The sequence below is a fragment of the Perognathus longimembris genome, chromosome 12, assembly GCF_023159225.1.
Source record: "Perognathus longimembris pacificus isolate PPM17 chromosome 12, ASM2315922v1, whole genome shotgun sequence".
Lineage (NCBI taxonomy): Eukaryota > Metazoa > Chordata > Mammalia > Rodentia > Heteromyidae > Perognathus > Perognathus longimembris.
Window position 1 is genome coordinate 53,141,066 of NC_063172.1, and position 23,520 is coordinate 53,164,585.

General features: G+C 37.8%; 1 long non-coding RNA gene and 1 pseudogene across 1 annotated transcript; one reads left to right on the forward strand and one right to left on the reverse strand.

Moving 5' to 3' along the window:
- Window positions 1-9,131: 9,131 nt before the first annotated feature.
- Window positions 9,132-9,999, reverse strand: LOC125360704 (annotated as a pseudogene).
- A 162-nt stretch (window positions 10,000-10,161) lies between these two features.
- LOC125360705 lies at window positions 10,162-22,218 on the forward strand. Its single transcript, XR_007212794.1, has 3 exons — window positions 10,162-10,402; window positions 13,257-13,259; window positions 22,207-22,218. It is a non-coding gene; the product is annotated as an uncharacterized LOC125360705 (long non-coding RNA).
- The last annotated feature ends 1,302 nt before the right edge of the window (window positions 22,219-23,520 follow it).

A 23,520-nucleotide genomic window follows, 5' to 3' on the forward strand; every position in this document is an offset into this window, starting at 1 on the left:
TCAATTGCCTCTCGGCCATTCTCTTTTCCTCTTCAGAGAAGTCTCTCTTTAAATCTTTAGCCTATTTATTAAGGGGACAGTTGTTTCTTTCATGATTTGCTTAAGGGGATTCAATTTTTTGAGCTCTAAGAATATTAAGATATGAGGTCCTTGTCTGTTGTATGGCCAGTGAGGCCTTCTCCCAATCTAAGAGCTTTCTATTTATATTGCAAGCTATGTCCTTTGCCATGAGGAAGCTCTGAAGTTTCATGTAACCCATTTGTCCAACCTTTCTTTGATTTGTTTTGTTTCTGAGTCTTTCTTACGAGAGTTTCAACCTGCACCAAGGAGCCCTGTGTTTTCTCCCATTCCTTCCTGTAATGCTTTCATGGTATCTGCTTTTACTTCAAGGTCTTTGATCCATTTCAAATTGATTCTGGTGCAGAGTGATATATAAGGATGTAGCTTTAGTTTGTTTCAGGTGTTTAACCACTTTTGCCAACACCATTTGTTGAGAAGGCTGTTTTTCTTTCATCTTATTTTTTTAGCTCCTTTATCAAATATTAATAGTCATAGGTCTGGGGGCTCATTTCTGAGTTTTCAGTTCTATTCCATTAATCCTCAGGCCTAATAGACACTATTGGTTATGTATATAAGGATGAAGTAGAAAAAGAGGAATTTGAGGAAATATTTAAAATTTTAAAATATTTTAAAAATTTAAAAAGAGAAAAGAAAATAAAAGAAGAAAAAAGGGGTGGGTATGGGAAACTATATATATGTATATGTATGGTAAAAATTAGAAACAATTTACAAAGTTATAATTAGTGAAAGGAAATTTTCATTATTTGGGTGCTCTTGTATCTCCCCGGTGCCCACTGTCCAGTCTTTCAGTGGAGCCTCTGACTTCCTTGCGATTATCAATTTTCCTGTAGCTTAGTTGGTTTCTTAAGTCAGTTTGTTTGAGTTGCAGAAAGTGATCTGCCATATTGTCTCTGTGACCCTCCTCTCAAGTTAGTTTATTCCTAAAGCTGTCTGCTTTGTGTGTCTCACAGAAAGGAGTTGGGTGATTTCTGGAGCTTGGAGTCACTGCTGGGGTCTGCCTGGGATCAGTGGCTTTTTGAGAGTTCTGGTTGCTGCAGCACTCTTTGGCTCCTGCCTGGAGCTTCTCTCTGCTTTTCAGGGCCAACCATTTTTTTTTGAATCTGAGAAATAACTATATGTTTTATTCCCCTTCCTGCCCCAATATAAATATACTGATAATGCTAAAGTCATATGAGTAAGTTGGTTTCCCATGTCACTAAGGGATATTTACAAATACATTAACATTTTCATGTCCATGGCACATTACAACACTAATTTCACAAATAAACTTGGAATTTTCAGAAAGCTGATATCATCTAGATAGTGACTACACCCCAAATGCTCAGTATTTTGCTCCATTACAAAATATTGATGAAGTAAGATTCCTTCTGGGAAACTACATAGAAAAATATGCTACTGATTATTATGCTATTTAGTACCATAATTCTTTTTTAAAATTTATTTATTGTCAAAGTAATGTACAGTTGCAGCAGGCTAAGCTGTAGGTCTACAGAAGGGTGGGTCCACCTCAGGCTGTGTTTACCTGAGTCTGAAAGCCTTCACACCTAGGGGGAAATTCTTCCCACTTGGCTGGGGAGACCTTTCCCTGTTGGAACTGACTTTCACTGCTCAGATTACTTTGCCTTTTTGAAAGGCGGCCCTGAGGTCCTCGCTATTCCCTGGACCAATATCTGGACCAATATCTTCTCTGGCTAGGTCTGCACCAGAGTCAAAGATGGCATTTTCTCTAGTGGTAGGGGAAGGGCTACCTTCAAAATGGTGTTCTGTGAGCTCAAATAAGAATGTCTTTTGTTGGGTACTCATGCTTTCTCTGGTTTTGAGGACCATCCTCCGTCTGTGTCTGTCTGTGGGCAGCAAGCTGAAGGTTTCCACTCCTAGTCACTGATGTGTGCTGGAGGTGAGTGGAGAGCTACACACTCTATCTCCGAGGCTCTTAACCTGGGTTTGTCTGCCAATGTAGTAGTGGGATGCCAGCTGCTGCCATAACCATCAGCACTCAAATCTGTCTTCTCAAGCTGGCTGCCTAATATTCCCTCTCTGACCAAAATATCTGTACTATTATGATTCACTTGGTGTGACAGTCTAGCTGTGGGTCTTTCATCCACTAAAACTGGATTCTTGGAGAGAGCTCAGGTAGTGCCCTGATGCTGCTCCTCCATCATGTTGAAACTCAATGTTACTGTATCTTTTCATTTCCCAGCTCTGACTAATACTGAAAGGGTGAGTGTAAAGTGACTCAATTTAGGATGTGACATCATTCTCCTTCTACTTCCGTCCATGGTTCCTAGTACCCCAAACTCACTGAGTTCCTGGAGTCAAGGTGCTCATTGCTTGGATGGTTCATGCCAGTTGGCATTCATGGGGGGTTGAACTCAAGACCTAGGCACTTCCCTGAGCACTTCTTTTTTTGCCAGTCTTGGGGCTTGAACCCAAGTTCTGATAACTGTCCCTGGCTTCTTTTTATTCAAAGATTAACGCTCTACCACTTGAGCCACAGTGCCATTTCTGGCTTTTTCTGTGTATGTGGTACTAAGGAACTGAACCCAGGGCTTCATGCACATTATGCAAGCACTCTATCACTAGACCATATTTCTATCCCCAATGTCTGAGCACTTCTGCTTGAGCCTTGCGCTCTACCACTTTGAGCCACAGTGCTACTTCCAGCGTTCAGTTGATTAATTAGACAAAGGAGTCCCTTGAGCCATACTGCCAGCCTTGTCCTTTTCTGGTTAGCTGGGAGATGGAGTTTTAGAGGGATTTTTTTTTTTCCTGGGCTTGGCTTTGAACTGCAATCAAAAGAGAGAGCAAAAAGACCCTTAATGCAAATGACTTCTGACCATTTATCATTGCAGTGGCAAAAACTGTATCTCTGAAAATATTTTGACCAGGCCTTATTGCAATTGCAAGTGGCATTACATCTGAGTATCCCAGCTTGGGCATGACTCACAGAACCCCATTAAAAGTGCAGGAGGGAGTCAGTCTGGTGAGTGAATGAGAGCTTACCAGACAGAAGCAGTGTCCCAACTTCCCCCAGTGACCCTTAGGAGAGAAAAAGACAAGCCTTTATAGTTAAGCATCCTCGACTTCAGAGGTGACTGGGCCCTGAGCTTTAGAAGTTCTCTGGTGTGGTGCTATATCTGGAAAGAGAGACCAACAGAGAACCTGTAGACTAGTTTCACTGACCAGAGCATAGAAGTGGTGTTGACATGGATGTGGAAGCCAGCAATGGTATTGATGAAAAGTCTTGCATAGCATCTCACAGCAGTTTGGTTTTTAGAAAAAGGGTTGGTCAGAAATTCTTCTATTCCTATCTCAAAACCCCTTTATTAATTTAATTAATAAAAAATAATAATAAGTAAAGCTACATAGTGCTGACCATGTAATAGGGATTGTTATCATTTACATATTGATTCTTATAATTATCACAACAACTCTTAAAAAAAAAAAACCCTCCCAAGTTCATGGCACTATTTATGTTAGGTTAATTAAGCCACCAATAAGGAGAACACAAGATGGTATTCAGTGAGGAGAGAACAGTTTATTCCCGAACTGCTGGGCTATGGCCGAGATCACACATGGCCAGAGAAGGGCTGAGCCACTTCTAGGCCATGCCTTAGGGCTGTGGCAGGAAGGTATGGCCAGGTGAGGGGAGGTGGTTGCCTCCATGTGTGCCAGTAACCTAAGTAATGCAGCTACTTGGTGGAGAATGAAAGGAGGGGACATCTGCATGGAGCTCTGCCCCACCCTCCCTACCGGGTAGACCTTATACCTTCTAGCTGTGTTCTCCCATGGTAGAATACACAAGAGTGTCTTCTCAAGCCTCTTTTAATAGCAGTAATTCCTCTAAGGATGACTCTGTTCTTATCACCTCATCACTTCCCAAACCATTCCTCCTCATTTTATTATTTTCAAGGCTACAATTTTAACAGATGAACTTCAGCAAACTAAACATTGAGAAGATAGCATGCAGAAAGCATGTTGCATTTGCTGTGGCTTCTCTGTGTAGCAGCGCTAATATTTCTCTCCATAGCATATAGTTCATGCTTGCTAAAGACATTGGAAATAGAGGTGTTGCCTCCCATTTAGCTCAAGGCTTGGAATTTACTACTCAAGATAACAATCATAATCTCTTCCTGGAAAGTAGGTTCACTGAAAAGCTCTATTTCTTTTTTTTGTTCTAATTTTTTATTGTAATGCAACATGTTTGTCAACTCACACTTTTCATAATGGCATTACGAAAATTGAGGGTAAAGGAACTAGCAGGAGAATACCAATGCTCTGGCAATTGGCATTGCTATCACTAATGATTCCCAGCACTCAACTGGGTGGCTCATGTCTTCTGCCAACACTAATGTCAGAAGGGAATCTCAGAGACTTCACAGTATTTGGTATCACTTGTAGTTTTCATTTTATTCAGATTTCTAATTAATTTTAATTTATCATTTTAATTGATACAAGCATTTTTGTGGCCAATATCTTAGGCAACAAAATAATGAACAAAAAGGATAGAACCAGAGTACCTTGCTTCAAATTCCTCTATCACTTATAGCTGCAATTATTTCAAATAAAAAGGGCTCTGGTGTCTCATATCCATACTCTTAGCTACTTAAGGGGGCTAAGATCTTAGAATCTTGGTTCAAAGCCAGCTCAAGCACAAAACAGCAAGATCCGTATCTCTAATTATCCAGCAAAAAGCCAGAAATGGAGGTATGGTTCAACTTGTAGAGTGCCAGCTGTGAGCCAAAACCAAGCTGGTAAATGAAGTGATTGTATTTTGTTTTGTTTATACTCAGTGTCACACTTCAGTTATGGTTGTGCTTTATGTTGAGGATTTGCTTTTTTTCTCTTTCGTGGTGCCGTTTCTGGAGCTTAAACCTAAAGCCTGGGCATTTTCCCTGAACTTTATTGCTGAAGGCTAGCACTCTACCACTTGAGTCACAGCTCCATTTTTAGCTTTCTGTGGTTAATTGGAGATAAGAGTTCCACCTTACTTTGTAGTCTGTGGAGCTTCAAACCACAATCTCCAGATCTTAGCTTCCTGAGTAGCTAAGATTACAGTGCAAGCCATTAGCACCTGGCTGTGGATTTGGTTTCTGAGATGTTCCTTGAGTATAAAGCTGAAATTCAAGAAAGTGTGATAAGCCTATTAAAAAAATAATATTATTGGCTATGAGTTCTATGTTAATAAGACAATACACTCCCTACTAAATAAGCAGTTGAAATCATAAAGCAGGGTGTGTAGTATGTGTTCATCAGTATAGAAGAATGTTTGTAATGATGAGAAGTCAAGAGGACCTGAACTCTCTATTTCCCTCTAAACTATTATTGTTCAGTACCCACTAATTCAGTGTTTGCAATGACTTTATAAAACATAATTATCACAACTAATGAGATTTAACAGTGTGCAAGTAAATTCTACAGATCCCTTGTAAAACCTTTAATAGCTCCATTTTTAATGCATAAGTGTCACATAAACTTGCTTAACCTTTACTATATGTAATGGAAACCATCGTTTTAGGGAATGTTCACTCTACATTTACCTATACATTCTCTTTCTCGCTGTGTTTTCATTTAACAGAGAGGTCTTATAACACAGACAATTTTTTAATGCTACATACAAATGAACAAAAACACAGAGTATCAGTTTCTTATTTGAATGATATGAGCACTTTTTCTTGGTTTTTAATTTATAGGTAACTTAATAGCCAGCCTGGCTCATGCTAGAGCTGGTATTTCAGAAGCATTTACCTCAATGAGAACAGTAGAATGGCTCTTCTACCACTTATACTCAGGAAGAGAAGAAGTAGACACAAAACTAATAAAATTCATTATTTACTGTTGGTAGTATAGAAGAATTTCTCTTTCAATTGATTATTGTATAACACAGATTGTGACAGTAACTTAAAATTAGACAAATTTTAAAATTTATTTTAGATAAAGTTTCTAGTATTAATTCGTTATATATGCTATCCACAATTCTAATTCCCACAAAAAGTACATACATGCCTTAACTCTGAGACTTAACTTGGATTTGAATTATAAAAGCAGTACAAAACAACTACACTTAAAGATTTTAAAAGAACTATTTGTCCAAATCAGTCAGAGAACTAAAAATACCAAAAACTATGAATTAACAGTCTTCTTAACACACAATTTAAGTCAGTATTCAAATACATACATTGATGATACAGAAATTTGTAATTGAAGTATGAAATACAATATTTTATAAAAACTGGTTATTTAGGTGGGTATAATGGCAATGTATAATTCCAGTTACTCTAGGATTTAAAGTAGAAGAATTGACAGCATAACAGCAGGGTGGGCAATTTGGCGAGATTCTATATCAAATAAACAACAACAAAAGGCTGAGCTCATTTTATGAAAAATTTAATCTTCTAATTATCAGCTTCCTAGAGTATATCTTAACCATGTTATCAACCTAATTTCTGTAGAGTCACAAGCAATGTGTATTACATGTATAGAAAGAAAGCTACTTTTTCTAGAATTCTGTAGCCTAATCATTGTGATTCTTTATCAGTGGAAAACAGTACTTGGTATTATAGCTATTGTTAACCTACTTTTTGATCTACTGTTTCTTTCCTGTTTTCCTATGACAATTACCTGAGCAACTTTGAGAAAATCTTAAGTCCAGGCTATGCCCTAGAGTAAATAAGGGAGCTTCTAGCCATATTAATTCTCAGTGCTTTCCAAGTAATGTGCAGCCAAGACTGCAATCAAGTACTAAGCATTGTAGTTCAGACCTGAAATACCAGCGTTTAGGGTGTGGAGGCAGGGAGATTGCAAGTCTGTCTCTCATATGTGCACACACACAAGGATTGTGGAAACTACTAGAAATCAGTGGCAGTTGACAGTCCTCTCTAAAAATGCTGTAGATTTGCCACTTGTTTGTATATATATCTGCTATATGTATCTACAGAGACTCGTATGAAGTAGCCAGTTAAAGCCTAGAGTTAGATAATTTAAGAAAGCCTATTAAGAACTGTTTCTCATTTATTTAGGTTTGTGCAGCTTGTTCCTGTGCATTTGACTACTTAACTTACAAAGCAAATGCCTTCCTTATCCTGTTAAATGAATGTAGGAATAAACCCAATCATTTCCTTCGTCTAACAAATAATATCAGCAGAGATGAGAAGATTAACCCAGCATTTTTAAAGGAATTTCAAATGCAAGAAATTGTGGGACTTCCTTCATTAAGGTATTGTGTCTTCGTGTGGAATTGCAGTAAGGAAATTATTGCTAAACTTTTTATTAAAGTTTAAGGAAGATCAACCATGGATGGGTATTGGTATGATTGAATCTGCTGTGTACAAAAGGATAAACTTCACTTTAAATGTCCATTACTAAGGTTTATTCTCATTTATGCATATATGCATATATGTATGTATATACTTATGTAGTAATTTTCTAATGCCAACTATCTACTCTCCTTTTATTATCAACAGTCTTTGTTTCTAGGTACACAGCAGGTTCATTTCCAAGCTTAATATTAACAATCAACTGTTCTCCATTTTAATTTTATATTCCTCTAACAAGGAAAAAAAGCTCAAGTTATCTGAAGCGATGATTAGTCAGGATATTAAAGTTGGTGGGTTTAATTCTTTCTGCTGTGTAAAAACATATACAAAGTAGGCATAAAAGGGACTATTTTATACTATACATACACACAAAGGATGGCCTATTATGAATCAGGTAACAAAGTAAGGATAAGGCTCAGGGAGGACTAGTTTCTCTGAAAAATCTCTCAATTTCTAGAGTTCCAGTTCATATTTTTTTCCCCCTCAAATTGATTGGAGGAGTAAAATCTCAACATAAGCTTCAAGGTCCTGTCTCCGTGAGTTTCAAGGTCCTGTCTCTGTGAGGTACCAGAAGATCCCTTGGGAAGGAAGTAAACACTGAGAAGAATGGCTCTCCCACTGTCACTAGGACAATCAAAATGGAAAGTGTACTGCCAGTGAGAATGACAGTGAGCTGAAGCTTTATTGGTACTGAATTCCCTAAGAGATTTCTTCTAGAGACAAGAAACTCAGACTCTTCCTCACACTTCAGCAGTTTTGTTTTTTTTTTTAAAAGGACAAGAGAAGGCCCGAGAAGGGAGCCATCTGTATAGCCACATCTGAGACCATAACAGAATCCCTGAAGGTTGGACACCCTTAATAGTAGAAAAAAATAGTTATCACCAGGACAAAGAACATCAAATGAGACAGGAACCAAATTCAAATTATCTGGGAAAGCACTCAGGAATTCAAGGAGTTCCAGGGCCAGCTACGGTCATGTGCATTACAGCTATGAGCAAGAACCAGCTCAACTGGCCCACTGGGGTGGCCCTCACTGGTGGGGTGTCCATCCGTCATAGGATGGGCACACTACCACTCAAATACTTGAGCTTAGTAGGCATGACCAAACAGGCCTATTGTGTCACAATGGTGGCAAAATGTCTAGAACACAGATGAAGAGGGAGAAGATGAGGTAGATGAGCCAAACCTGTGAGGAGCAATAGAAGGAATAATAGATCCAGAAACAAAGCTCCCCATAATCAGAAGGGCAATTACTGAAGAGTCCATTTTGGAAAAAGTCTACGAGACATTCTTTAAGAATTAGATGATGTCAAAGAATAAGTTTAAGCATGGACTCTCCAAAACCATTCCGCAAACCACTTCTGGAGAAGGGCCATGAAATGCATACTTGGTTTAAGCACAGTGAAGATTCCTGAAGAAATAAAGAGCACAAAACCGAGTTTTATGCGTCATGATGGTGTTAGTTTTTTGTGTATGTGGAAAATATTATGGGATGTCCTTCCTTATCTTCCCCAAATCTTACCCATGAACTCCTCCATCTTCTCCATGGCATGATGGGCTAGCATTGGAAACATGGCTTCTTCTTCCTAGTGTACTGGGCATGTTTGCTCTTCATCCACACATGGGGTGAAATTTACCCACTGCAACTTGTCTTCCAACAGTCTAAATTCAGTGAGTTCCATTATGCAAAACAGTACAGCACAGATCCTGTAGAAAATTTTCAGAAAGTAAAAATCAAATCTTCATTTTTAATTATGGTACTTTTATGGCAGCTTCTTCAACTTCTTTTGATATATCTATTCCAAAAAGACATTTTGGCTCATAAGGGATGCCATCTGTGTCATGTAAAATGCCCAAGCCAGCAAGTAATCTTTCAATGCCATTCCATGTGATCATAATGCCATTATCAGTGCACAGTTTGGGAGGAGGACACAACAAAGTACATTGTGTTGCGTTTGCTACGATTTCCAGGGCTCTTCGAATATACAAGTTACTTGCAACACCTCCAGATACAACTACTACTGCATTACTTTGAGGTAACAAGCCTCTCTGCTTGCAAAAGAGAATAGCAGGTGTGTTCTTTTTGCAACATGGCATGCTGTTGTGTGCTGGACTGCAGCAGCAATGTCTGCAGCTGAAGACAGGATCTGTCCCTTCTCAATACCTTCTTCTTTTTCCTTTTACATTATTATTATATCAATAACATGTTGAAGCCCAGAGAAAGAAAAATCACAGTTTTGGGGCTGGGGATATGGCCTAGTGGCAAGAGAGCTTGCCTCCCATACATGAAGCCCTAGGTTCGATTCCCCAGCACCACATATACAGAAAACGGCCAGAAGGGGCACTGTGGCTCAAGTGGCAGATTGCTAGCCTTGAGCAAAAAGAAAGCCAGGGACAGTGCTCAGGCCCTGAGTCCAAGGCCCAGGACTGGCCAAAAAAAAAAAACAAAATCACAGTTTTTAGCACATTGCATAGGCGGACTGATATCAAAATGAAATCTATTTCCTTGTTTAGCCAAATATTATATAGCCTTCCCACCACTCATAATGGAACATTCTGGATGTTTGATTAAAGAAAGTCTCCTTGCTACCTTGTCAAGCATGTCAGCTGTTGAGCTCCTGGAGGAATAATCTCACTTTAAATGAACTTCAGTTTGGGAATGTATTGTTTTTCCTAAGACATTTCCACTTTCATCCACCACAGCAGCTGCTGTATCATCACAGCTTGTTTCAATTCCCAATACCAGTTTATGAGAAGTTGTGGTCCGGGATGAAAATTAAAAGTTCTTAAAAGTCCAAAAACTTTCCTTTTTGATGGTTTGGGGAAAACGCCCACCTGTCTTATTCAGTATGAGCATGCTTTCTATTCTATAGATAATTCCAAAGAAATGGGCAAAACCGGGGAATCAGGTCAACAATGGCTAGTGGTAGAACGCTTGCTTAGGAAGTGGAAAGCCTGGGATTCGAATCCCAGCATCGGAAAAATGAGGCAAGGCAGCGAAAACTGTTACAATGCCATGCAGAGATTAGACGCAAGACCTACTTGCGGAGGGACGTCTAGGGAACCTGAGGCGGCAGGGGAATTAGACTAGTGCTAGGTCGACACGGGCACGGCTGAGAAGAGCACCACTGGGGCCAAGAACGCTGCTCTGCAGCGAACCAGGTGACCCCGGCAGGACTTTCGGCCCGATCAGAAGAGAGGGGCGCTGGCCAGACCCGTCTTCTCAGGTGTGGGTGGCCTTCCGCCGTGTGAGCGGTGAATAAGCCCACCCACCTTCCTGCAGATCCTCGTGTCCAGCTCATGCGCGGACTCCTACCCTTTCCCAGCCCTGGCCACTGCGGCCCTCGCTCCACACCAGCTGACATTGCTGGATTTGAAGTTTGTAGTATTCATCCATGAAATCACTTGGCCACAACGCTTTTTTTTTTTTTTTTTTTTTCCTGTCCTGGGGCTTGGACTCAGGGCCTGAGCACTGTCCCTGGCTTCTTTTTGCTCAAGACTAGCACTCTGCATCTTGAGCCACAGCGCCACTTCTGGCCATTTTCTATATATGTGGTGCTGGGGAATCGAACTCAGGGCTTCATGTATAGGAGGCAAGCGCTCTTGCCACTAGGCCTTATTCCCAGCCAATGGCCACAACTCTTGTAATGTCCATAATACTTTAAAAAAACACAAAATTTCTAGGAATGATTAAAGTTTTTCATTTATATTTATATAGGGTCAATAAAAATCAAATAAATTGTAATGATTTTTAAATGTATCAAGAAAGGGTTATGAAGGCATAAATATTCCCATGCTCTGGTAGCTCTACTTGTAATCTTAGCTACTCATAAGGCTGAGATCTGTGGAGTGTGGTTCAAAGTCATCCCTGTTCTCAGATCTCAGCTTTCTAGGTATCAGTTATTAGAAGTGTGAGCTACTGGCAATCAGCTTTGCCTCTATGAATTTCATCAATCTAAAACAAAGAATATAGCAAAACATTCCATTTAAGTAACCTCTTAGTCAATAATTTTCTTTTACTTTTAAGAATGTTTTATTTACTAGCCTATATATATCCATTACTCTATATTTTCAATTTGAATTGGATTTGTTATTAAATATTTTAAATGTGTTCTCTATTCTGCTCAAATATCTCTACCAAATATATTTACAAAAAAGACTTTCCTCTTAACTCTAAGATGATTTTTAACTGTTTTGTCATTTCAATATTTATGTTATTGAGAATAATCTTCGGAGTGAGGTTTAAAGAAACATGATTGCTAGCACAAGTTGGTCACTTCTTGGATAATTCATCCTCCTTCTGTGAGAAGGGAACTATGATGAAAAAATTAGGTAATGTGCTTTGTGTAAATGCACATATCATCTCTGAGCACCTAGTTCATTTAAGGAGACAGTAGGGTTGCTAATGGGTCAAAGACTCAGAGCATAGTATGCCAATGAGAGGATCCCACCATTTTCTCATATAACTGTGAGTGGCCTCATGAAAGGGATTAATACCGGATATCAAATAATACATTCTTCCTAATATAGCAACTAGAACACAGTCAATTTTTGCTCTTAAGAGTCTGTTGATTTAATCAAATTGTTCTATTGAATTATAATGAGAAATAGTTTTAGTTGCAATATCCAAAACTCTGCTGAATCTTCAGTTAAGAAATGTATATGTAATGCCAGGACTTTTTGATTTTTTGGGTGCATACTTACATGTTAATTTAATAAACCATCTGGATTTCTGAGGTTTATCTTCCATAAAAGATTATTAGATCTACTTTCTTCTCATTAGATATGTACTTTATAACTAATTTGCATGGTTTATCTGTGGCCTTTTAAAATTTGTTTTATTGTTAAGGAGATGTATAGAGAGGGGTTATAGTTACATATTTAAGGTAGTGAGTTCATTTCTTGTCAAAACTGTTACCTCCTCCCTCATTTTTCTCCCACCTTCCATCCTCCTCACTTTCTCCATCCCAAGCTGTACAGTTAGTTTACAACATACTATCTTGTAAGTATCTCTGTCCCATTGCTTTGCCTTTTGTCCTTTGTCTTTATTTTTTTTATTTGGAGACATTTATCTTATTGTGTCATTTTCTCCTGTTTCTTTGTCTCTGTCTCTTTCTGTGTCTCTATCTCTGTCTCTGTCTCTCTGTCTCTGTCTCTGTCTCTGTCTCTGTCTCTGTCTCTCTCTCTCTCTCTCTCTCTCTCTCTCTCTTTGAGTGCAGTGTTTCTCTATGGACCCTTGGTCCCCCATGGGATACATGCTCTGATCCTTCACACTTGCTAATGTGTCTTTCTAGGCTGGGTGAATGAAAGGCCACAAGCTGAGAGCAGTCAGTTTGTTTTTATCCCTAGAGTTAAAACTGCCTTGCATTCTTGCATGAGTGAATGAATTACAGGAATACTGAGTATGGGACTTTTCTTCATTGGGTAAAACTTTCTGCTAAGAAGTCTACAAATGCTACTTTTTCCCCCATTCTCTATCTATAAGGAAACAATTATCTCCTCGCTTTCTCAGTTAGAATCATCCATCTCTTGTGTGTGTTTTCTTTGTATGCCAGAGAGGCTACTTTCCCCCCTTACATTGTCAAAATAATCTTCAGTGTCAATTTTCAATATACAGCTTGGAGTAAATTTTATCACCAACTCAAATCATTTTGTGTCATCACTCTTTTAACAAATTTATTTTTTGTTTTTATCTAAACATAATACCTGTCCATTATTGTGGGGTTCATTACAGTAATTAAATGCATGTGTACCATGTGCAGCCATCTAATCCAGGCAACGAGTCTCCCATCTCCCTGGAATCAATCATTCCTGTAAGTTGGCATTTTTTCCCCTTCCAATCATTTTGAAACATCATAGATTGTATTAGTGTACAATTACTCTACCAGGTGAAGGAAGGGCCATACACAATTCCTCCTCCCTCACTTCCTGCTTTTAGTGTCCCTTGTTGATCATACCACCCACATTTCCCTCACTCTAGTGACCACCATACTATTTGTTATTTTCAGTAAATGAGTGAGAACGCAAGGCTAATTCCACCTAAGAAGGAAGATAATACAAATTGTTGGACTCATTGCTTTCCATTTTACTGCTTGAGATCTTTATTCTCAGATATGTTGAGAATATAAAGCAGATGCCATTTCAAATTTATTTTTATGTACTGTAAGAAATCTTTTGCAAAATTTACTTTTCTCATTTATTTTCCCTTTGTATCTTAGGGATTTTTCCTCACAAGTCCTTTGCTTGGCATGCTGTCCATTTATCCATCAGTGATGAGCATGTATGCGCTCAGTGTTTCAGCAGGTTGCAGGGCTAGGGGGCGGGGTGTTACTTCCAGATGAGTCAGAATCTGCTCTCAGAATTCAAGTTTAAAGGTGTAATGATTTCCTCCCTGTATGTGGGTTTTAGGGGGTTGGTACTGGTGAGAGAGTGCTGTCTGCGAGTCTTAGTTCAGTAGCACAGGCTTGCTTTCTCCCTGGAGCTGAAGTTGCATCTTAGTTTTTCCATCTTATCTGAAGGACCTGAGTTCTCAGGCTAGTCTGGATTTTTCTTTCCTCTGCTCTGCACCTTGCAAGCTTTTAGATACTGGTGCCTGTAGCTGGGTTTTGTCTCACCTCTTCCAGATCATGGGTTATCTTTTGATACTAGGAAGAAACCTCTCATGCTCAGGAGGTTACTCCACTCTCTCAAAGTTGTGATTCTAGTTCCACCAGAAAAATGAGTTTGTAGTTTGTAATTTTTACAAGATTTGGACTAACATTTATTAATTACACATAGCAATGAGATTTAGTGTGATGTTTCTACATATGCATACATCATGCAGTGAACTAATTCCACCCCCCCTTTTCCACTCTCATTTCACCCCACCCCCCAACACACACCCAGAGACCTCTACCATGTGCTGCTCTATACTCAGGTTGACACATGGAGGAAAGAGCAAATTCCTATCTTTCTGTGTTCAATCCTTTTTTTTTTTTTTCAGTTAACATAATACTCTCCAGTTCCATTAGTTTTAATGCAAATGACAGGGATTTTTTTTTTATGGCTTAATACTATTAATTGTTTTAACTCCCTCTGACATAAGTAAACAAAGCTCCTATTATATGGTGACTGCTAACTCTCCTGATTTGTAATACCAATGCTGATTTTATTATCAAAGTTATCAAATGTTATCTTGGAATGATTAGAATTTTTCTGAGTATGTAAGTTTTCATAAGGAAAATGCAAAGGCTACAGTACTTAGGTACTTAGATCATCCAGTGCTTCATATGTTAAGATCTCAAGTGACTCATTTATCTTGAGTACTTTGCTGAAACCGTAATGGATAAAACCCTTTTCTGCTTTCTCTCCTGTTTCATTGTACCCCATCTTCTGATTTACTGCTTAATAGGTATAAAACAAACAGATCAAAACAAGCAGATCGAAATAAGGATAAAATAGGGGCTGGAAATGTGGCTTAGTAGTAGAGTGCTTGTCTAGCATGCATGAAGCCCTGGGCTTGATTCCTTAGCACCACATAAACAGAAAAGGCCAGCAGTGGCACTGTGGCTTAAGTGGTAGAGTGTTACCTTTGAACAAAAAGAAGCCAGGAACAGTGCTCAAGCCCTGAGTTGAAGCTCCAGGTCTGGAAAAATAATACTATACATTATAGGAAAAAAGTAGCAAATTATATTAGAAGCATGATAGTGTTTTCCAAATATGTTCCACAGTAATTTGCAGAGTTTATGTTTCTTTGTTGGTTCCTTGATGTCTGTGTGATAAGCCACCAGTAAAACATTCAGGCAGCAAAATTTTACATTATTTTTGCCTACATTTATCTATAATGGTATCTGACCCTAAAACTGTTAAGCATTCTCATGGATATTGATTTCTATTTTCAAATGTGATATTCAAAATAAATTTATGTTGGTGTAATAATATTTCAACTAATGTCACTTCAGTAAGTCACACAAGTAAAAGAACAATCTGATGAGCCAATACATAAATACCTCAAACTTATGTTAGTTTGCCTTTTTTGAGGGCAGGGGCAGTCTTGGGGCATGAACTCAGGGCCTGACCACTGTCTCTGGCTGCTTCTTGCTCAAGGCTAGCACTCTCCCACTTGAGCCATAGTGCCACTTTCACCTTTTTCTATATATGTGGTGCTGAGGAATCAAACTCAGGGCTTCATGTATACGAGGCAAGCACTTTACCACTAGGCCATATTTCCAGCCCCCAAACTTACGTTAGTTTGATGAATGATTTTTTAAATTTACAATGGGTCAAAAGGCATACACATTCAGTAAATGCCATACTTCTAGTTTTGAAGTTTGTCCTTTCATAGGTTTTTTGGGAGATGGTCTCATCCTCTCTCGGGAGGCTGAGTAGCAACAGAAATATGAAACTCCACAGGCTACAGGATTAGGAAGCAAGAACACCACATGCAGCACAAAGCCTTGCTATAGGACACATGGTACTCATTAGATCAGGAACAGTAGGTATATTTTTAACTTGTTTTTATTTATGAAGGATTTATAAGACATCAGCTCATTCTAATTCAAGGAGCATCTCTACTTGAAAAGATTTGTTTAATGTGTTTGTCTTCTTTGTATCAGAACACTCCCAAGGAGTCCAAACGTATTTAATATCACAAGGTCAATAGCTCTTTTAACAGGTACATTAATGATTACCTGCACTCTCTCATGAGATAAGCATCTATGTTAAAAGGCAAAAAGAAGTCCCTCCTTTCTTATGTGCAAAACGTTTTCCCTTTTTAAAATGTTTGTTTTACAAATAAAATAAATTATATAATGCCTATGTGTTGCTTGACTTCGCTGATCATATTAATTCTATCTGTGGTTGCATAAAAGTCCCCTAGAGTTACACCAAGGAATGTATTCTAATCATTAGAGAACTGAGAAATGACTTTTCTCCACTCATCATAGCAACTTGAAAAGCAATACCCCGAAGACCTGTCTTTAAGAAGTAACTACAATTGAGTCTCATGCATTATGGATTTGCTGTGAGGACTGATTTTTCTAGATTAAATAAATAAGTGAAAGAGAAATCAGATCTTGAAAGCAGCATCTCAATATCCAAATTCTGCACTCCTCAAATCCTTTAATAAGGAACTAAAATGATATCAAATACTATTTATTTATTTCATACCTCAGACGATTTTTTTTTTCTGTGTAAAATCCAGGCACATATTGCCCCAAGAAAGCAATTGAACTGGTTTACTCAGCAGTTAAAACTCAAACTCATGCCTATAATCCTAGCTACTGTGGAGGCTGAGATCTGAGGATCACAGTTTGAAGTCATCCTGGAGAGGAAAGTCCATGAGACATTTATCTCTAATAAACTATTCAAAAGTAGTACCAGAAGTGGCCCTGTGGCTCAAGTGGTAGAGCACTGGCCTGGAGCAGAAGGAGGGACAGGCAGACCCGCCAGGCCCTGAGTTTAAGGCCCAGGACTATCAAAAAAATCATACCCCACAAAAAAGAATATGCCTAAGAATAAAAAAGGCATATAATAACTGTGCAGGAAGGATTTGCAGCCTGTCTTTGTATGTGCCAAATATGATTTTACCTGTTCTCCTAACCCATGTGCTAACCTTATGCCCTACTTCATAGACACAAAGTTATCTCATTTCACAGCCAATTCTGCTCTTTGAAACTTCCCTTCTATGTTTTTGAGATTTTCTTATTAAGAGTCTGTCTTATTAAATGTCTAAATGATATGTGAATGACCTTATAACAAGTGTTCAATGTTAATATTATTCTGTAAATATAAAAGCTAACATATGTAGAGGAGCCCTTTCATAAAACCCTAGGTGACACAGGCTAATGAGATGATGCCCATGTTTTACAAATGTGAAGACTGATTCTCTAGAATAGTTTGCCTGTGGTAGAGCAGCCAGTGAGTGGGTGATCAGGCTGAAATTTCCTTTTGAAGTCTGGAGCTTCAGAAATATCAGCTTCTTAGACATCCCAGACATTCACTCTGCTGTGAATATAAATCTTGTTATCCTAGGAAATCCCGAACTCTATTCATGCGTCAGTGAATGATGCCTCCTGGGCAGCTGCTTGGGACAAAACAGTTGTAGGTTCTGGAGTCTTCCCTGCATCCACACTCTGTGCTCTGTTCAGCTTGCTTGCTAGCCAGGGCACTACATCAGCACTCTGGGCTCTGTTCAGGTTGCTTGCTAGGCACCCCACAGAGCTCCACCTGCTGACCCACTCTGCTCAGCCTCAGGCAGGAGCTTTGAGTCTTTCTTTGCTGAGATCCTTGGGATGACTTGCTAGAAGCTGCTTCCCCTTAGATGGTGGGCACAATCTTATGTCTTTAGTGATTTTTTCTGCCTTCCTCAGTTAGTGAGCACCTCCACTTACTCTCAGAACAATGACACCAGTCCAAAGCTGAGTCATTCCTATTACTCAACATCTTAAACCACACTGTCATCCCCCTGAGTTTCAGTGAATAGCTGGCATAACCTTCAGATTAACCATTTGATGGTACTTTCTATTCCACTGTGATAACAATTTGAACACATTTCAAAATTATTGTGCTTAATTTAAACATCCAACCTCAAAATCACATACTGTATGCCATCTACATAACATTCTAGAAATAGAAAATTTTAAATAGAGAACAGAAAACTAGGGCTTCAATATGGGCAGGAGAGGAATAAATACCATAATAATCTTTTATGACAGTGGTAGAGTTTGAACTCTGGGCTTCTTGATTGCTAGACAGGCATTCTACCACTTGAGCCACAATCTTAGCCTCTAATGCCATCTTGAAATGATTGAATTACTCTTTTTAAAAAAGTAATAGTATCTGAAACTACACACATAATATTGGATGCTAGTAAGGGATACCTAGAAACTACCTCAAATTCTGCTGAGTTACTATTACAATAATGACAACCAAAAGAGCACATAGAAAGAGCACATTGTTCAAAAAGACATTGTCCAAAAGAGCACATATAACAATGAAGAAGACAAGAAAAAGAATATTGCCAATAGCCAATGGCCAATTCATAGTAAGACAACTCTATATAATTGGATATTCATAGCTCAAAGGAAAACTAGACATAGACCATATTCTCCCATATAAACTAACCCACAAAGGTTCATAGATATATGAAACACAAATTATAGAAATCCTTAAAGACAATAAAAGAAAATCTAAATGACCTAGCTCTAACAACATCTTTTAGATACAATAATGGAAATATGATCCATGAAAGAAAAATTGATTATGTTGGACTTCATTCAAAAAATGAAATATCAGTTTCAGAAAAACTATAATTAGTATAACATTTAAGAGGAAAATAATTTGCAAAAGTATATCTGATCAATCAGTGGAACCCAAAATATATTTTAAAGAATTCTTAGAGCACAAAAATGTAAAAACCAAAAGGTAAAGCAAAATGGGAAAATATATGGACAAACATTTTACCAAAGACAATATAAACATGACAAATAAGGCCAGGTATGTGGTTTAGATCTGTAATTCTAGCTACTTAGGAAGTTGAGATATGTGGGATGGTTTAAGGCTAGTCTAAACAAAAAGGAAAAGAAAAGAAACAAAGGAAGAAAAGAAAGAAAGAGAGAATGAATGAACAAACAAATGAACAAAAGAAAGAAAGAAAGAAAGAAAGAAGAAAGAAAGAAAGAAAAGAAAGAAAGAAAGAAAGAAAGAAAGAAAGAAAGAAAGAAAGAAAGAAAGAAAGAAAGAAAAGAAAGGGAAAGAAAGAAAGGAAAGGGAAGGAAAGGAGAAAAAGAAAGTATTAGCAAGACTCTATCTCATAGAATAAACGAGGCTTAGTGGTTACTTTAGAGACAAAGGCAGGAAGCTGGTGGTTTTATACTGGAAGTAGACAAAATGTTCAAATTTCTATTTGAAATGTAACTAAAGCAAAAAATGGATGGAGATGTGAGTCAGTTGGTAGATCAATTACCTAGAAAGTAAGAGAACTGGAGGCCAAGTCTTTAGTGCTGCCAAAAAGAGAAGGTAAGGGCTAATAACAAATAAGTACATACAAATATTCTCTACAACGAAGATCACTGGAGAATTGCAAGTTAATATCACAAAAGAATGTCAGTGTACGTGATTAGAATATCTGAAACTTAACACACTAACAAGTGATGGCCAGGATACGAAAAAACAAGAAGTTCTGAGACTATAAATGCTACAGTTACTTTGGAAGATAATTTGGCAGTTCCTAAAACAAACAAAAATAAACATATATCCTGACTATTCAAAGAGCTTGCATCAATTTATTTAAAGGTTAAATTCCTAGGACCATAAGCAATTCTCAGCAGGGACAAAGGTTGAATAAATACAGCAATACCCACTGGACTCTATGAGGAAAATTAATGTTACAACTTGTGGGGAGGCATGGGAGGGAAAAACTAGGAGTCAAATGAGGAAAGGGGTGACATTGTCCAAAAAGAAATGTACTCATTACCTGACTTATGAAACTGTAACCCCAACTGCGTATCACCTTAATAATTTTTAAATAAAATAATTTTAAAGAGAAAAAATAGACAAACATATAAACATACAATAAATATGTTTTCAAGGGCCAACCATGTGATTTATCAAATCTATAGTTTCTTTAGACCTTCAGCCATCTCGTCAGCAAAGTATGATCTGAGATGTTTCAGTCATGTTACTAGAATTCTTTCTCTATAAATGCTAATGTGATTGTTATCAGCCCCTATTGGAAAATATATTGCAGAATGTCAAATGGGCTTTTTTTCTTCCCCCTTGGCAGGCTGGGGCTTGAACTCTTGGCCTGGGCAGTCTGCCTGAGTATCTTTTGCTCAAGGCTAGTACTCTACCTCTTGAACAACAGCGCTACTTCTGTCTTTTTCTGCGTATGTGATACTGAGGAATTAAACCCAGGGCTTCATGCATGCGAGGCAAGAACTCTACCACTAAGCCACACTCCCAGGCCCTGGGCTTGCATTTTTATACAATATTATATATGTGTATATATATATACATATATACACATATATATCACCTATTTTATACACATATTAAATATATTGGACATATTTTGTTGTAATATATTACATAATGTTGAGTATATAATATGTGTATGCCTATATATGTGTGTTTACTTTGGTATACAACTATTTAATCTTATATATCTAGTTTAATAGATATGATAAATATAGATACACATAGATACAATAAGAACTTGAGGTAACAAGTTGTTATTTAAAGCACAAGAGCTATGAAGTATGTGACCAAGAATTTGATTTGGTTAATATTCAAAGAAGTACAGAAAAACGTATTTAGTGCAAACTGCAGTTCAAAAAATATTCTATTTTAAATGATCACAAGCACAGACATATTTTTATAGAAATTGCAATTATTTAACTCACTGTTTCTGTTTGTTAATGTACTTCAAATTTACCTTGTGAGTTGAACTCTGAGTTAATCTATTACTCAGGTAACAAAGAAGGCTGGGGATATAGCCTATTGGCAAGAGTGCTTGCCTCATATACATGAAGCCCTGGGTTCGATTCCTCAGCACCATATATATAGAAAATGGCCAGAAGTGGCACTGTGGCTCAAGTGGCAGAGTGCTAGCCTTGAGCAAAAAAGAAGCCAGGGACATTACTCCGGCCCTGAGTTCAAGGCCCAGGACTGGCAAAAAAAAAAAAAAAAAAAACCTAACAGGTTACATGGAAGGATGTTTTACTCATTAAGTTACATGATGGAAAATGCCGTTCACAACACCCTGGACTCTCATATCATTATGCCTATATAGCATAACTTCTGTTTTCCATTACAGCTTCCACTCAAATCTTATCAGTACTTCTCATTTATTCAGTCTCCCTAATAGGCTCCCTGGCGACTAGAATATAATTTTATTAGTTTCTTCTCTCTGTGATAAAAATTAGACAACCCAAGATTCTGTAAGGAAACTGTGAGATTTGCCTTGCTTTTCTTAATCTTCTTTATGGGATGTACTGTCATCTTTAATTTATGCTATGGAGAAAAACTACATCATAAATTGTCTCCTGTCAGCAATTGAAACTATATTTACATGACACAGAATGAGCTAAGTGGACTCTTCACTGTCTATCCATGACTCTAAACATCTTCATATTTATGAAACACCCCAATTATTATTGAACTATTTTCTCCTCTGACTTTAATCATCCAAGAAACATGACAAGTGATATGCAAATAAAAGCATTAGTAAATTGAATGAAATGACAGAGGGATGCCTTTATCTGTTTGCATTGTTCAAGCCTTAAATCTTTGTTGAACTCAGGGCATATACTGACTCCAAAGTGAGGACTTTAATTTCAAAAAGTAAATACTCATGCCAGTTAACTGTTTAACTTGAATTCAGCAAACATTTATTGAACCTATATCACCACATACCAATTTATTAAATTATTTCTTCCATAAAATTGTCTGGTAAAAGTCATTTTATGACATATAGTAGACATCAGAAACTTGATGAATTTTAAGATGTTTTATTTTTTATGTATTACTTTCTTCTTCTTTTATTGTCAAAGTGAAGTACAGCGGGGTTACAATTTCATATGTAAGGCAAGTACGTTTCTTATCCAACTTGTTACCTCATTCCCTCATTTTCCCATCTCCCCCCTCCCCCATCCCCCGCCATGAGTTGTACAGTTGGTTTAAACCAATTGGTTTTGTAAGTATTGATGTTACAATGGTTTGTCTTTTTATCCTTTGTCTCTCAATTTTGGTATTTCCGTTCTCTTCCCTAGTTCCAATACACGTATGTACAGTATCCAGGATACTAAGATCAGTTACAGTGATATCAGAGGTAAAGCCACAGGAAAGAAATACAGAAAAAGGGTATGGTTTCACATGGCATGTTGAAAATAACTACAACAATGATATAACACTTATTTCCATAACTTGGAGTTCATTTCGCTTAGCATTATCTTATGTGTTCACACTGGTATGGCTATTGAGCTATTGTGATCTTTTCCCTGACTCTACTAGTGATGTACTAATTATTCCCTATAAGGGAAACCATAGAGTTCAAGTTTCTTTGGGTCTGGCTCACTTCACTTAGTATGATTTTATTCATAGTCCTTCCATTTTCTTACGAATGGGGTAGTATCATTCTTCTGATAGAGGCATAGAATTCTGGAAAGCAGTGTGGAGCTTCCTCAGAAGGCTAAACCTAGAGCTCCCCTACGACCCAGCAGCCCCACTTTTGGGCATCTATCCAAAAGATTACAAGCAAGACCACACTAAAGCCAACAGCACAACTATGTTTATCATAGCACAATTTATCATTGCTAAAATATGGGACCAAGCCAAATGCCCCTCTGGAGACGAGTAGATCAAGAAAATATGTTACATATATAGGAGATGTTTTATTTTAAGAGTTACAAATTTTCCATACTTTAAGTTTGGCCATCTTTGCAAAGTTTGCACTTATTGAATTATAGAAAAAACATGAATGGACTTTAAAAATGAATATGGAAAATAAATACGTATCCTTCTAAATATACTTTTCTCTTAAGTTTTGGTTTTCCTTCTGAAATTTAAATTTCAAAAATCTCACTAAACAGGCTTCTCTGTATATTTAGAACAAAATTTTATCCACTTACAAATTGTAGTCCAAAGATTATATAGATATTTATAATTGCTTTCTAAATATTACTTGACTCTGCCTTGACTCTTAAGCAAAGCCTGTATAGTTCTAAAAGTTATGATGGGTATATGAGAAAGGATTGCTGGACGTGATCAACTACACTCAAATGTAGCCAGTTCCAGTGGCTTCTGTATAAAATCCATGCACCCTGCCTTATCCAAGGGAATACTGAAGCACATTCCATATCCTAATATAGAATCATGATTGAGCTATCAAAATGGCAGAGAGAATGTGGAGACCAACTTACCTTTAATTACTCAGTAGCAGCTGTTTGCCCATTACAGGCCATGAATGTCATTGCCATCAGCTCTGTCCTCAGCTCATACACAGGGGCGTGATGACTCCAGATGAAGAGACAGAGCTGCTTCTCAGACTTGGAATCCTGATGAGCTGGCAGCTACCTGATAGCTTGCTTTCTCTCAGACAGGCCTCAAGCACTTGCACAGGGGAACAATTGGGTTTATTTAATGT